A 15798-nucleotide genomic window follows, 5' to 3' on the forward strand; every position below is an offset into this window, starting at 1 on the left:
TTCTTTGACTGGTTCAAATGGTTGAAAACAAAGAGGCAGGAGATCCATTTGGATGCTCTGGTCATATGCTTCTGCTTCTGGGTCTTCCTCAATCTGATATTCAATGGCTCTATTTTTGTTTCCTCCTTGACTGCATGATGATCTTCAACAGCATTTGAAAGCTGCTGCTCTGATGTGCAAGGGGGCTTTTCAACAATCTCTTCCAAAGGCAAAACACAAAAATTTGACATAAAATCGCTTTTAAAATACAATATACACAGCAAAATTTGGTGCAAGAGAAAGAACATGGTCTCTTGGACGATAGTCCAAGTCGAGAGCCTGATCTGCTTATTCAATTCCTTCGGGTTCATTTCTCCAGCGGAGTCTTTATTATGAGGATGAAGTGGAGTCGCCAGGTGGACGATGTAACCTTAAAGTGCCTGATCTCTGTCCACCGTCACAGATCAGAGCTGAACATGAAAAACGCTGAAGAAAAGGAACACTTTCTCCAGAAAACGAGGCGAACTGGTCAAAATTGAGGATTTGCACTAATGAACACATGATTCATGTCCCCAGTGGAGTCACCATTATGTTATCACTCAGGTTGTCCCTTTTGACTCCCAAAGGGATACAGCCGAGGTAACCACAAACCAACTTTGGACTGCAGGCCCTAGCCTGCCTGCAGTCAGAGAGGGCTCTCTCTTTATGATTTAGCTTTGTTGGAAGAGGTGATTTTAGGCTAGATATGATGCACAGGGGTTTGATTGAGTTTTGGCAGGAAAACCGATACTTTCAGGTAAAGAGGCTGAGTATAGTCTGAACATTCAAACCATTGGGCGTGGAGTTGAGGAGAGGAACTGCTATTGTTTTTCCTTAATAACAGGGAGGGGAAGATGGAGCAAGGTGACTGAGGCAGAAGCAACTTTCAGATTCGAAGGATGGCAAGAATGCTAAAGAAAGAGAGGCAGTTAAGAATCTCTCCAACAGATTAGCAAAGGGGGGTTACAAGGCGCTACCTAGGAGTAGTTAAGAATTCCTAGATAATTGGCCAACACAGGTGAACTGGGGTAAACATGAGCCAGACGGAATTCAATGTTCATAACCAATTCATTCAGAAGAAAACATCAAGAAACAGCAGGAATTGAGCATAGAGAGTAGTTAACTAATTCTAGGCTATTCTTTTTTCCTGCTATTTAGATAATGGCAAACACATAAACAGAGATGAGAGGCACTTATTGCTTCGAGCCGCAGCGCAAGAATTCCATCTCCAACTCTTCAACACATTCATCAACAACAGACAGTCGTTCTCCAAGCTTTAAGCAATCTTTGATTACAGAAAGATTCAAGTATACACAGCGAGTCTCTCGTGAAAAATACCAATTAACCCACACTTAAAACTATACAGAGTGTGGTATATATAGGGAAAAACTCTCTGCAGAGTTTCCTTTATTACATTTTGACCTAATTAGGTCATAAGAATGACTACTTGACCTAATCCTATCTGAAAATAAATGCAAAGAATGTCTCGGGTCGTGCTCAGGGCCGATGTGTCAAAACTGTATGACTGAGGCTGTACTAGGTGGCTTGTTGCAGTACTTTCAGCAATAAATGGGTATGGGTCTCTGCTTCCTTGCTGTCCTGATGCTTTAAATATTTTGACGGTGATTTGAAGGCAAGGATGGGCTGATGCTTGACGATTTGATTTTCTGGGGGCTACATCAATACTCAGGCGCCTCGAGCCCTTACAAAATCATGAATGATTCTTTCTAGCGTCCTTTCTTCCACTGATACTCTCTGACAAATCTGGGCTGCTGATCTGCTGTGCTGTGTGTCTAATCACCAGTAAATGGCCGCTGTTCGGCCTCCTTATCATCTGGAATTGTCTTCTGATCATATTGATATACTCTGTGAAGAAAACGGATCATTTCTACGCCTTTTTGGGCTTCCTGGGGCTGCATGGGGCGAAGATTCCTTAAAGATTCCCTGAAGATTCTCCATTCTGGCCCAAAAAATCCTACGCTCATCAAAAACTGCCTCAGAATTCAATTTCGGGGCTCCGAAGTGCGATTTTCATGCCTCTGCGTCAAAAAGGGATGATGACGTCAGCATTGTACGGCGAGTGACGTCAGCATGACGTCAGCAGGGCGACGTGGCGGGATGACGTCAGCATGACATCATCTCGTACGGTCGATGACATGGCAGGTACGGTGGCGGGACACGTGGCAGTGACGTGGCAGGAGGCCACGCAGGCAGGTGACGCGACATGTGACTGGGCAAGGGGGTGATGTGGTGGTGATGTCACTTGGCAGGGCGGTAAGCGGTAAATGGCGCACCGCTTATGGGGGATGGTGGTTTCGGTGGGAGGGGCTCCGCCACAGCCCAACGCGTGACGCGTGGCGGGAGTACGGCGGCAAAACCGCCGAACTCCCGGACGTTAAAGGCCGGGCGCGTCGGGGAAGAGGATGCCCGCCAGCCGTAGATCTGCGGGGCTGTGGATCGGACGGCTGGCGGCGAATGCGACGGGACAGGGTGTTAACGGGCGGGAATATTCGCGGGAATATTCCGAAATTAATGTGGGCGGCGGATGGGTTATAAACTTTAGAAAAATGGGTTTATGGGGTTAAATAAAGGCGCGGGCTAATGTTTATGTACAGGGACTTTGGGTTAGGGGCGGAGTGTGGTTTTTTGGGGGTTTGTGGGGCTAAGGGGTAGGTTGCTGGCCGACCAGATGTCAAACCAGTTCCTCAATGACTCGGATGGGCTAAAAACAGTCCCAGATGGACTGAGATTTCCCGGACTTAGTAGAAAATATGGCTATATTGCCAGGGAGGGGTATTTACATAGGGGATTTATATACATGATTTTAATAGGGGAAGGGAAAAACAAATAGGGAGCTATATAATAAGAGAGATGTTAGTGAACTCTAGCCTGAGTACCTCCAACTGAAAAAACTGCCTCAAAGCAAAAATGGATTGCTTTATCAAAACGGGAACACAGCAGTGGCCCTTTAGACCAGCCTGCTCTCATGGATACTATCTGGCCATCTGTAGCAAATATGGAGCATTGCAGCATGCATAGCACGACATATTTGGCATGTAAAACTATCGATCATGAAAGATGATTAAACTGCTGCAGCAGGAGGCTAACAATACCGCAGAACAAAAATGCAGATTTTTATAGGGATGTGGGCCAAAAACACTATGCAAAATTCTACGATGAACAAAACTTTGCCTTCCGCGGAGGCCCGGTTCCTGCCGGAAAATGCCTATGATATTCGGCTGGGAAAATATGGTTTCGATGGTCCTTTATCTTACCATTATGCAGCTTATTACTTAGCTCATCATCTTCAAATCATTCATTCATTGCTCAGCTCAATCATTGAAATTGAAAATGGGGGAGGAGGGTACGTGGTCTGAATTGCCTGAACATCTGCGAGAGGAGGTTGTGGCGCGGGTTGAGGCTTTCGTGAAACCACGAGCATGGCCATCATTGCTGATGCACTTAATACGAAAACCAGGCTTTCGTGCAGCCCCTTCCGCCCACCGCCGCACCACCACGGGCGGTCGGTGGGCGGCCCGTCGATTCCGGGAATCGACGGGCCGCCCACCGACCGCCCGTGGTGGCGCGGCGGTGGGCGGAGGGCTTGCGTGCAGCCCCTCCGCCCACTGCCGCGCCACCACGGGCGGGCGGTGGGCGGCTCGTAAATTTTTTTTTTAATAATTAAAAAAAAAGTTAATTTTTAAATTTTTAAATTTTTTTTTAATAATTTTTTAATATTTAAATAAAAAATATATATAATTTTTTTTTAAAATATATATATATATATATTTTTTATTTATATTTTTAAATAAAAAACAAAAAAAATGTTTAAAGAAAAAGTTATAATTTTTTTTTTAATAAAAAAAGAATTGTTTAAAAAAGAAAATTAATTTTATTAATTTTTTTTTAAATAAAAAAAGAAATGTAAATTTTTTTTTTTTAATTTCTCAATTTTTATCGACTTAATTATATATATATATATATATATATATATATATATATATATATATATATATATATATATATATATATATCTAGATAGATATATATAATTTTGTTTTTTTTTTTTTCCAAAGTGTTTTATGGTTTATAAGATAAATTTTTTTTAACACTTTTTTATTTTTTATTTTTGTCTTTTTTTATATATAATTTTATATTTGTTTTTTAGAGACAATTATTTCATTTGGATTGAAAATTTAATTAACGATGTATAAATATGTAAAATATGGAAAATGCAAAATATTGACCTTCTTTTTTAAATATGCAAATCAATAAAAACCTCACTACCAAAAAAAATAAAAATAAAAATAAAAACAAGAAAATATGAAGAAGAAGACCACTTCCAAAATTATTAAATTTACAAAATAATTATTTACATTACATACATTAGAAAAGTTAAAGTCAAAAAATAGGCCTTTTAAAAAAAGGGTCTGATGCAGAATAACCACTTTTTAAAATCTGCATGAAAATCACTACCATTCTAAAACACAATGTACATAAAAAAAATTAAAAAAAATTAAAGTGCCAAAAACTATGCTCTAAAAAAAACATGTGTGTTCTGCATCACCCCTTTTCAAAATCGGGTCACTTTTTTGCTATCTCTACGAAACATGTGTATTTTGCATCACCCCTTTTCAAAATCGGGTCACTTTTTTGCTATCTCTACAAAATGGGTAACAATATCAGTTCCCGTTTCAAAGTTTACATTGTTAATGTCAAAAAAAATCAAGGTTAAGAAGGTTTCCTATATGAAAAACACTCATTTGTTTGGAATTAAGGTTTCCAAACATAGGCAATGAAATTCTTTCCCAATTCCTTTGATTTTACCATTTACCTTGCTACAATTAAGTCTTACTATAGGATATCACTTCACCTAGTTCTTAAGTATATATAAGAAAATAAATTATTACCTTGTCATGCTAATATCAAGCATGTTTCCTTGCAACTGTTCACATATGTTAGTCACATGTTCCACAAATCAAGGCACCATATCTATAAATTTGCAATCAGCCTTTATCAAGTCTAACAACCAGGTCATAATCAAGTAACAATCATAAGACATAATGCTACAACTATCACCTATTAGACTCAAGTACATGTCATATATCTCAACACATATGTGTTAATACAACCATATTGTTAAAACAAGATCATTTATTCATGAAATATTACAAACACATGCTCATATCATGCAATTAATAAAACATTCAAACAGACTGTAATATGTTAGATAATTCAACTAGATGACATAATCAAACACTCAAACACAAAATAGATGACATAATCAAAAAACAAGCACCAAGTATACGACATAAGAAAACTCATACCTTGATGTATCTCAGGGAACGCTATCTTGTCTACACAATCAATCTAGATAGCATGATATAACTTTAAAAGATATCAACACAAACATAAATAAGGTCATGATATCCATAATAGTCAGTAGCTAACATGTTCACAACATAAACTCATAAACAATTATCATTCATGCATAATAATCACATATGCACAATTAGTCTAGATTAGTACAACATAATGTCACAAATAAGTCAACTCATACATGAATGTCCTAACCCTAATCATCAACATAGGGCAATCCAATTTAGCATCATACATATAACATCAAGATCTTAATGTAATAACCCTAACAATTAAGTTACTAGCATATAAAAACAACAAGTTAACCTATAACATACTTATCAACACTATATAACATAATCATCAAGTTATCTAACATAAAACAACAAGAGAAATGCATATAACCATAGGTTACTACCACTCATGATTATCTAACACATGTGCATATGAGTACACTAATTAACTATCATCTATAATGTATGTAACCATAACGTCAATAGACGTGCACATAAACCTAATGTATATAATCCTAATGCATATAAGAATCCTTAACCTACATACCTACATGCCCAACATACAACCTGTAGGACGACGTGCTCTTGCCTCGAGGTGCAATGTTGTGACTTCACTTTGATGACATGCCTATCCTGCTCTATCTCGAACAACACATTAGCATCATAACATATCAATATCACCATGATGACCTAATTGCATATAATGACCTCACAATGCATTTATGAACTGCCATACTCGCATAACCATAACCATGACAATGGATGCATAACATCGTATGGACAATAACATGCATAAAAAATGCATATACAACCATACACACATGATGAAACGTCCCATAACAACACCCTCAACCTTGACATCATAACGTCACTACAACAATGATCAACACCATGTAAATGCAACACGCACATGGACTACAAGCATAAGAAACACAAATGCAACTCACATGAATACATGACCAACACACTGCAAATTTAATCTGAGGGGTGAACCATGATTTGATACCACTTTGTGCTATTAGATATGACCCAAACAGAGCACAATCGACTTTGAAACCACTCTGTAACACCTTCCTCCCACTTCTACCCAGGTAACCAGATAATAGGGGTAAACATGTAATGAGAGGATACTATGATTGGATTCAATATCCTAGGTGACCTTACGAAAATGAAATTGATGGAAACATATCATACAAATCTTCCACACCATCAATAGAACTCCTAAGAACCATCCCAACCTTTCGGGTAACTAGCCCCTGGATCCCACTGAGGTTTTAGACCAGTTTAACCCCAGACGCTCCCAGCATATGGACCTGACAATGCCTAAGAGGTTCTGGATGCTCTCATGACAAGGCATGCCAGCATCCAGGGACTATTATTCTTATTTTTATTTGAGCCACTTTTTTAGGCCTAAAGCCCAAGTCACTACGTAGAATTAAATGACACCTTCAGAACAAAAATATAACAAGGAAACAATGATGCAAATGAAATACTTGAACAAGCCCTTAACCAGGCCCCTACTAGCCATGACATACATTTTTTCAAAAATATCACAAATATGTAATCTATTGGTGTAAACAACATATTTAAGTATATGGGTCTCATACTTATATGAGAAACACTATGAAGCATTGTTCCCTTACATCATTTGTTGTGTTATCATCTATTATGTCATATATTTTTCATTCATTTACAAGTAAAAACATGATGAGATCCATACATAGTCAATGTCATAAACACATATACATAACTAACATAATATCACAAAAATACCAAGGAAATCACATGCATATGATCCAGATATAAACCAGTATAATAATCATAGAATTACAAGGATAAGTAACCTCATATTGATGATGAAAAATCCAAACCCAAGATGGGACTACCAAATTCCACCCAGCCATAGAATGGCTGAGCCAAATCTCTCTTCAGTCATTCACCCCCGTGCCATATTCAAAGCATGAATGTGGGACTCAAACTAAAATAACCAACCAGGGCATCCCGAGGCTAAACCACGTCACCCTTATTAATAGAAACTAGGCTTTACCATAATCCATCCTAGATCACTAAGCAAACACAATAAAGATGTAATAACATGATTTACCATGATGTCCACCTGATTATTAGGCCAAAAAAGTATGGATGCCACCAGGTTTCTCCACCTACATAGTGAGGAATTTTTGTGTCTCCTAGTCTCTCAAGCTTTACCACAATCCACATTAGATCACTAGGACCTAAACCGAGACCCACTCTCTAGGCTTTACCACATATCTCGACACGAGATTACTAGGCCCAATGAAGAGAAATGACATCTTGGCTTTCCCGTATATCCTACCAATCACTGGCAAGGATTCCTATGTCCACCTAGGAAACACAAAATTTGGCTTTACCACAAACCACATTCCATTTTAAGGGTTACTAGGATATGTGGTCTATCATTCATATTTCCAAATCACTCATCTTCAAATCCATTCGACAATCTAACTCAACCAAAACATGAGAACCCCATCACACCATGGCTATCAAGAAATGGCAAGGCTAGGCTGAAAACACTGTCACACTTGGAAAACACATGCCATAACAACAAAAGAACCACATGAAATACCATGCATGCCAAATCTAGCAAGGAAATTACACATGAAAATTGATACCTGCAAAAAATCCTGATGTAGTTGCTTGATCTTCCTCTTCCTTTCTTTCCCCTTCCTTCCTCTTTCCTTCTTTTCCTTTCTTGATCCAATGCAAAACTTGAGAAAAAACTTACCCACTGATCCTTAGAAGATTTTTTATCAATGAGGCCTCTATTTTCTTCAATTTCCATTATTTTTCTTAAGTTTCCTCCCCACATGCAACCTATGACCTTTCATCTTCATTTTCGACTAATTTCTTTATTTTCATAAATAAAATTCCAATAAATTCATCATGCCTTTCCAAAGCCTTTGCCATTTCCATTTCCAATTTCCTTTAGCCATAACAACCGAAATGAACACCCACTAGGATGTTTTTCCCGCCATTCAGCTTGGAATACATGTCCCATGACCATGGCCTTATACATTTTACATTAATTTTTAACTAGGGTTGTTATAGAACCCTCCCCCTTGGGGGACCTCCATCCTCGATGTCGAATGACAACTATAACCAAAAAGACTGCTGAAAAAAGGCATACTACCCACGGAGTTTTATAGCACAACTTGTTGCGGTATTTACAATAACCATCTACTAAAACATAACAAACATACCATTTACTAGAGCTTTATAACACAAGTCATTATGGTATTTACAATAATAACCACATATACACACATACACATTTCCTTCAACCAAAAAATAATCATACTATTTATGGAGCTTTATAAATCCATCTCAATATAATATTACAATAATCACTAGTAGAAAATGAGAAACTAGTGACTAGGTGACTAAAAATGTTGGTCACCACTGCTTTTCCAAGTGAAATACTACCGAAATTGAGCAATATTAAGTAACCCAACTAAAAGCGACTATCGTAAACGACTAATTTAGTCTTAGGTTTAAAATGTATGACTAGCTAATGAGTAATAAAACTAAAAATGACTAATGTGAATGACTAATTTAGTCTAGTAACAAAAGTATCACTTCCTAACAAGTACTGCAATAATACGAATCAGTTGTTTATGTTAGTCATTTTTGTTTTGTCACTTTAGAAATCTAAAATTACAAGTGATAGGGGATCCAAAGGTTGATATAGACTCACTAAAAGGTTATACTTCCTTAAACACTTATTTATTGGATCAAGCGATGATTACAATTATGAAGCTTATTATAATATTCAAGGTTATATCCTTTGATGACATTCACGGGGAATTAAATTCAAAGGCTGACATATTATCCAAAATGAGGCTGATCTTATAACTGAATAAAATACATAATGAAGAATACCAATATGGAGAAGTGTTGGTTAATTACTAGAGGAAACGTTTCCTTTATTTGAAAACTTAAGTTTTCATGCATATCTACATTTTTTATTATTAGAGTCATATCCATTGAACTTAGGATACTAGTTTTTAACTTGGATATCAAGTTGTTTATCTAGTTTGAATGTACCTTATGAACATAACAAAATTAGACTCTTATGAAATTGTTTGAATTCTATGGAGATTTTGATATTGCTCGAACATTAGATGTTGCACATATTAAAATATCACGTCATACAAGTGAAATAGATTTAGTATACATTAGATGATGTAAATTACACCTTGGCATTAATATTAATACAAAAATGATATTTTTTAATTTTTTTTTTTATGGAAGAGGTTTGATGACACCTTCCCTTGCCCATCTAAGACACTATGTATAGGAAGAGGTTGCTTTATGTATCACATTTAGCTTGGTATGTATGATACATGTGTATATGATATTTTCAATGTGTATTATTTTTATTGTGACCACTTAATCACTCTATTCTAACTCTTGATGCTTTGGCTATAAATTCTAAGCATAATTGTTTCATGATATTTCATAATTTTACTCAAATAAATATCATATTTGATGGTAGGGGTATAATATTTGGTAATTTGAATAGCTACACATCTATGTTATTGGACCCTTATTTCCCACCAAAAAATTTGGGCTCCACCTTACATTTTTTGGCGTGAATGAATTCTCGTTTATTGAGATTGACAAATGAATTATTGTTTATTCAGCTTGAAAGGTGGATAAAAAACTTTCAAATAATTTTCTAGATACACAGAAATATGTAAGTGAGTGAAAATTTGATAAGTTTTTTGGAGAATAGCAAGATGAGTTTGAATTTTTGTCATGGAATGAGATCAAAATTCATTGGTTTTAGTATTGTCGCCGGTCTCAAGGAAAAGCAAGAGCAAATCAATTTCCTGAAGGTACCAACAAGAGCTTTGCAAATACTAGTCTCTATGTTGGTTTCCTATAGTGATGCATTGACAAAAGGACTTTGGTGGAAGGAAAAGGTGTCCATTCCCATATCATAAAAAATGTAGCCGAAGGAGTTGCTGGACAATCTCTAGGAAAACATATTCTTCACATGTATTCCAAGAAGACGCACACCAAGTCTTTGACAAAATGCAGGGTATGTGAAATATGGGCAATTGGAGAATGCTCACGAGTTGTTTGACAAAATTCTTGAACAAGATGGGGTGTCCTAGAATGTGATGATTGTCAGGTATGTGAAGCATGGATTGGCTGAAGAAGCCTTGAAACTTCATCAACAAATGAAACATTTGGTCATAAGACGAGATGAGTATCCTCTTGCGAGTGTACTTAGTGCTTGTGCATGCTTACCTGATCTACAACATGGTAGGCAGATCCATGCTTCTATGATTAAAGGGGGTTTTGAGTCAGATGCTTTTGTGGAGAGTGCCCTTGTTGACATCTATGCAAAATGTGGATATGTCAAGGATGCTCAATGTGAATGAGATGTAGTGTTATGGACAAGCATGATTGCTGGGTATGCTTGTTGTGGAAATATGGAAGATGCATGCCATGTTTTTGATGAAATGCCTGAACAAAATGTATTTTCATGGAATGCAATGCTAATAGGATATGCATAGAATGGGCTAGGTGAAGAGGCTATGAAATTATGCTGTAAAATGAAAAGGATTAATACTAAAATAGACAGTGTTACCTTTGTGGCTGTTTTGAGTGCTTGTGCTAGCTTGGAAACTCTGGAGCAAGATAAGCAGGTTCATGGCCATGCCATTAGAACTGGATTTGAGTGAGATGCCTTTGTAGGGAGTTCTCTTGTTATAAATATAGAGAATTCACACCAAAAGATTGAGAATATGCCAAAACGAGATATGGTATCATGGAGCACTATGATCACAACGTATTCCCAAAATGGCTATGACAAGAAAGCCCTTTAGATCTTTGCATGAATGTTCCATGAATTAAAGAGGGTTAGTGAACAAAATTTCTCCCATCACAGGGGTCTATATTGACCTTGTTACCTTGTTGGAGGCATCCAATTAGTTGGATGCATGACCTGTGAAAAAGTAGGGAGTAGAACCAAGATTCCAAGGGGATATTTCAGTGAATATTGGAGGCCAAGCACCCTGTTGTTTGTACCATTACTGCTAACTGTGTATGCCATCATTTTAAGGACGAAAATTGAATTATAGGCAGTGTATTCATTCCTATAGTACTGCTGGAATGATCTCTGAAATGGATTGATATTTACATGTAGAAGAATGCCAGGTTCCTCTAAACTTTGCTTGTAATACATGTGTTTGGTTGTTGACAAAGTTTGAAGGGGGATGATATTATTTATTGAGTACTATAATAGTCCATATTAATGGCTTGGGTCACAATGAAAGACATCAATTTTTGGTTTCTTATTTACTTGTGAAGTTTGTGCATTTCTTGAGCATTGTGCAAACATGTGTCACTGATTTGTAGTGGTTATCAGTCTTATTTTTGGTACTGTGCATTTCTGGTTGGTGTAAATAGACAAAAACTAAACCTACAAGATGTCAATGAAGTACTTGAATATTTTGGAAACAATTTTGTTGAAAACACTTGGAAATTGCACCTCTGTTCGTGGGCTTCAAGAGGGAAGATTGTGTGGATTCTAAGGCCATATCTTTCCCCATAAAAGTCTCTTCACACTGTTGTTATAACCAGGTTCATATACCACTTTGAAATCATAGTATAGGCATGTATCAACTCTCAATATTTGAGTAATCTCTCAATATTTCTATTGTTGTGCAATGTTATAACATTTTGAGTTTAATAAAGAGAGCAATTGAGTTAACGTCTATTCATATGGGAACTATTGAAATTATGATTTTTCCTTCAAGTAAACATAATGAAGATTAGCTACAGCACCATGCTCATCATATACATTTGAAAATATTCCTCACTGAATAAATTTTTTTTAAATCAAGAGTTACTGGTAAATTTTTGAGATATTTCCAATCAGAATGTTACAACAACGCTATTACGAGCTTGTAATAAAAAAAAAATTCATGTTGCTACAGTTTATGAAGGATTTTCCATACCATTTATTATTAGAAAATATACAATATAATTATTGTGACAGCCCCAATTGGTTTCACTCATGTATGCAATGTAAATATTGTATAAATGGGATGAGTAATGGGACACGGTAATTATATTTCCCAAGTTGTACATGGCTTATGCTACACATTTTCTGGTACATTATTTTGAACCAGTTATTGGTGCTTTCTCTCCATGATCTTAATAGTGAGATCTACCCTCTCCCACCAAGCATCATCTAACACAATGTCCTTCAATATTTTTGAGGCCAGTTGATCTATCTCTCTCCAAAAGTACAAAAAATCTGAAATAATCATGGCCCCAAGAGTGGTCTTGGCCTCCCTTAACCTCTTCAATATGATGAATGAAGAGGCAAACCATGTATCAACAATCTTCAACAATGATAAATGGGTGTACTCCAGGACATGCTCTAGGACATGTTGGACACATTCCAGGACATGCTCTAGGACATGTTGGAGTCTGGACATGCTCCATGACATGCTAGACATGAGAATTAGACATGCACCCTAGAGAATCCTATCCAATTTGTGGGATTTGGGACATGAGGGTTGTTGAATAATGAAGGGATAGTATGTATATTAGGATTCTTCTTGACTTGATAACAATTTGTGAAGCAGCTTTACAATTATCCTAGCCTTTTCTTCTTCTTATTACTAGAGTGTGTGTTTCATCAAACTACTACCAAATACATAAGGAAAAGAAAAAAATGTTGGCTCTCTTCTAGGGCCAAAACCTCTCTCTCTTAGAGAGGAAAAACCTTTGGTAAGTTTATCTTATTTAAGCTTCTTTATTGATCAATTCCAAACCCTAGACCCTTGACTAGGATGTCCTCCAAGCACAAGTCAAATCCTTCCTACTTTCTTCCCTTTGTTCTCTGACACTTAGTCCTCCTTCTTTTGACACTTTTCTCCCCAACACTTTGACCTTCTTATTAGTTCCTTGTCTAGAGATAGACCTTGCTTATGTGAGCTTCTAGATGAGATGTTCCTTCTTCAATTCTTGGTGATGTTCTTTGCTTACGGATACACCCTTTTCTTGCTCCAACGACATACTTCTTGAGATATATATGAACTTTGATATGACTGTACATCAACCCTATATTCTCACACGAGTGATAGGTTAGCTTGTAGTTTAGGCTATTTTCATCTTTGCTTGAGTGAGAGGCCTTGTAGACCTAATATCTAGCCCAAAAAAAGATGGATACTTGATTGTTGTGTTACTGTTGTTATACCACAAGTTTACCGTCCTTTTCTTCACATGTGTCACTATTTCTGGCCCAATAAACAATCCTACATCTTCGCTTTACCTTCTCCCTTCTTCGCTACGCTTTAGAGACCATTAGAATTTCCTTTTTGGTACCCTTTACGTTTCCTCTATCTCGGTTATTTCAGAGGTGATGATCTTCTTTCTTGAGGAGGTCTAATGGCTCCTTATATAGGAGTTTGTCTCCTTCTTTTGAGCCAACTTGAGACTGACATGAAGACATGAGGCCAACTTATACATTTCTTCACCATTTTGTTGCTTGAAGGATTTCGTTGCAACAAGATGACTTTGACTTTGCTTGGAGGCATTCCTTTTTACTCTAGTACAATTATTTACATTGTGTAACATTCCCTTAAGGTATTGAACATTTTATTTTAAACACTTGACTCACCTATGGCACTTTGACATGTGCTAGACCTATTTCAACGAGAAATAAATTCATTAACTTATATTATAAAAATAATATTTGGTTTCTTAAATAAATACAAATATAAAAAGTACATTTATGAATACCAAACCTAGTTACATTTCCTTCAACACTCCCTATTTACTAGGGAGGTATTCATACAAAATTACAATGATGAATAACCACCTGGTCCGGACCTTAAAAGAAACTCCTTTTTAGTTTAGTTTGGTGGCACTAATTGCGGATAATGGGACGAGTTTCCCAACAATAATTGATATGATGATGATGTTGGGTTGATATAAGATATAATGGAAAATTATCTAACTAAAGAAATGATCTAGTTAAATAACGAACACAAGCATATATCTATATCTATATCTATATCTATATATATATATCTATACCCGAGAATGACTCAAATCATGCAATCTACAAAGATGTCTTAAAGAGAAAGGTAATAAAGGTCATTCAATTTCTATAAGATAATAAATCGTTAAGGATAATTATTTTCACTAAATAGTTAGCCAAAAAAATTATGAAAAATATATCGCATATATCACTTGATCATGTATTCAATAAGGAATTACAGCTGAAACATTTATACAAAAGTGCTTTGATGTTAAACTATAACTTAGATTTCATACATAACACAATATAAAAAATATTACTGCTAATTCATAAACAAAACACAATCATAAAGATAGAAGTACTAGATATGAAAGGTCCTACTCATGAGGTCAGTAATATTGAAATGCTTCTCTTCGACTAAATATACTCTAAGAGTACAAAAGTGAAAATTCAGTAAAGTATGCTTCAATATCTAATAAAATTGAGATCTTGTTCCAATTATCTAATCAAAACGGTCACAAAGGTACAAAAGTGCAAGCTTTTGCAAACTATTTTTTGATAAAATTCTAGACCCCTCTCTAAATGCATGTGAGTGGTTTAAATAATACAAATTATGTATCAAAAAGAAATTATTACATAAAAAGTTGAGGAGGTTTCAAACAACCTTTCTCAGAATAAGTAAAATAAAACTAAAAATAAAAATAAAAATGATGACAAGCTTCTTCGAATTGAATGGTCCCATTCAACCATTTGGTCCTTGAGCTCGCAAATGTCTACCATTGGCTTCACCTGTGGAGGTTCTCCAATTCTAGATCTCAATTGTCTTGTGAATACAACATTAGTGAGAGGTGGCACCATCTTTTGAGAATAATGGGTTAAACAATGTAGAGTCATCCACTGACTGTCTGGTTTTACTAGAAATTGCTAGTAGGTTTCTCAGTCAATCTTAGACAGTTGTTTGATTTGCTCTGCATTTGTTTTGGCAGTCTCTTTCCATTTTTCTTCTAACTGTTTAACGTCTGGGAGAGCTTCTGGCCTGCATTCTTTGATAATATTGGCAGTGTGAAATTTTTAGTTCACCGCCTCAATTATATTGTTTGTTGCACTAACTTCTCTTGTTGCTGCCCTTTCTGCTTGCTTTAATTGTATGTCCCAATCAGTGAATAATATATCTTTGTGGGACTCCTCGATCTTTGGCAGATCTACTTTCTTTCCTTCTTCAGATTCCTGCCAATAAATAAAATATGAAATCCTCTTATTTAGCTCTTCATATTCTAATCTCTGATAAATCACTTGATTTGTTAATTTATCACTTGTTTCACAATAAGGATTGATTAATGAGATTCTTTGGCAGAAAATTTC

Source organism: Pinus tabuliformis, chromosome 6 (genome assembly GCF_031772625.1).
Source record: "Pinus tabuliformis cultivar Carrire ecotype Pingquan chromosome 6, CPIR1, whole genome shotgun sequence".
NCBI lineage: Eukaryota > Viridiplantae > Streptophyta > Pinopsida > Pinales > Pinaceae > Pinus > Pinus tabuliformis.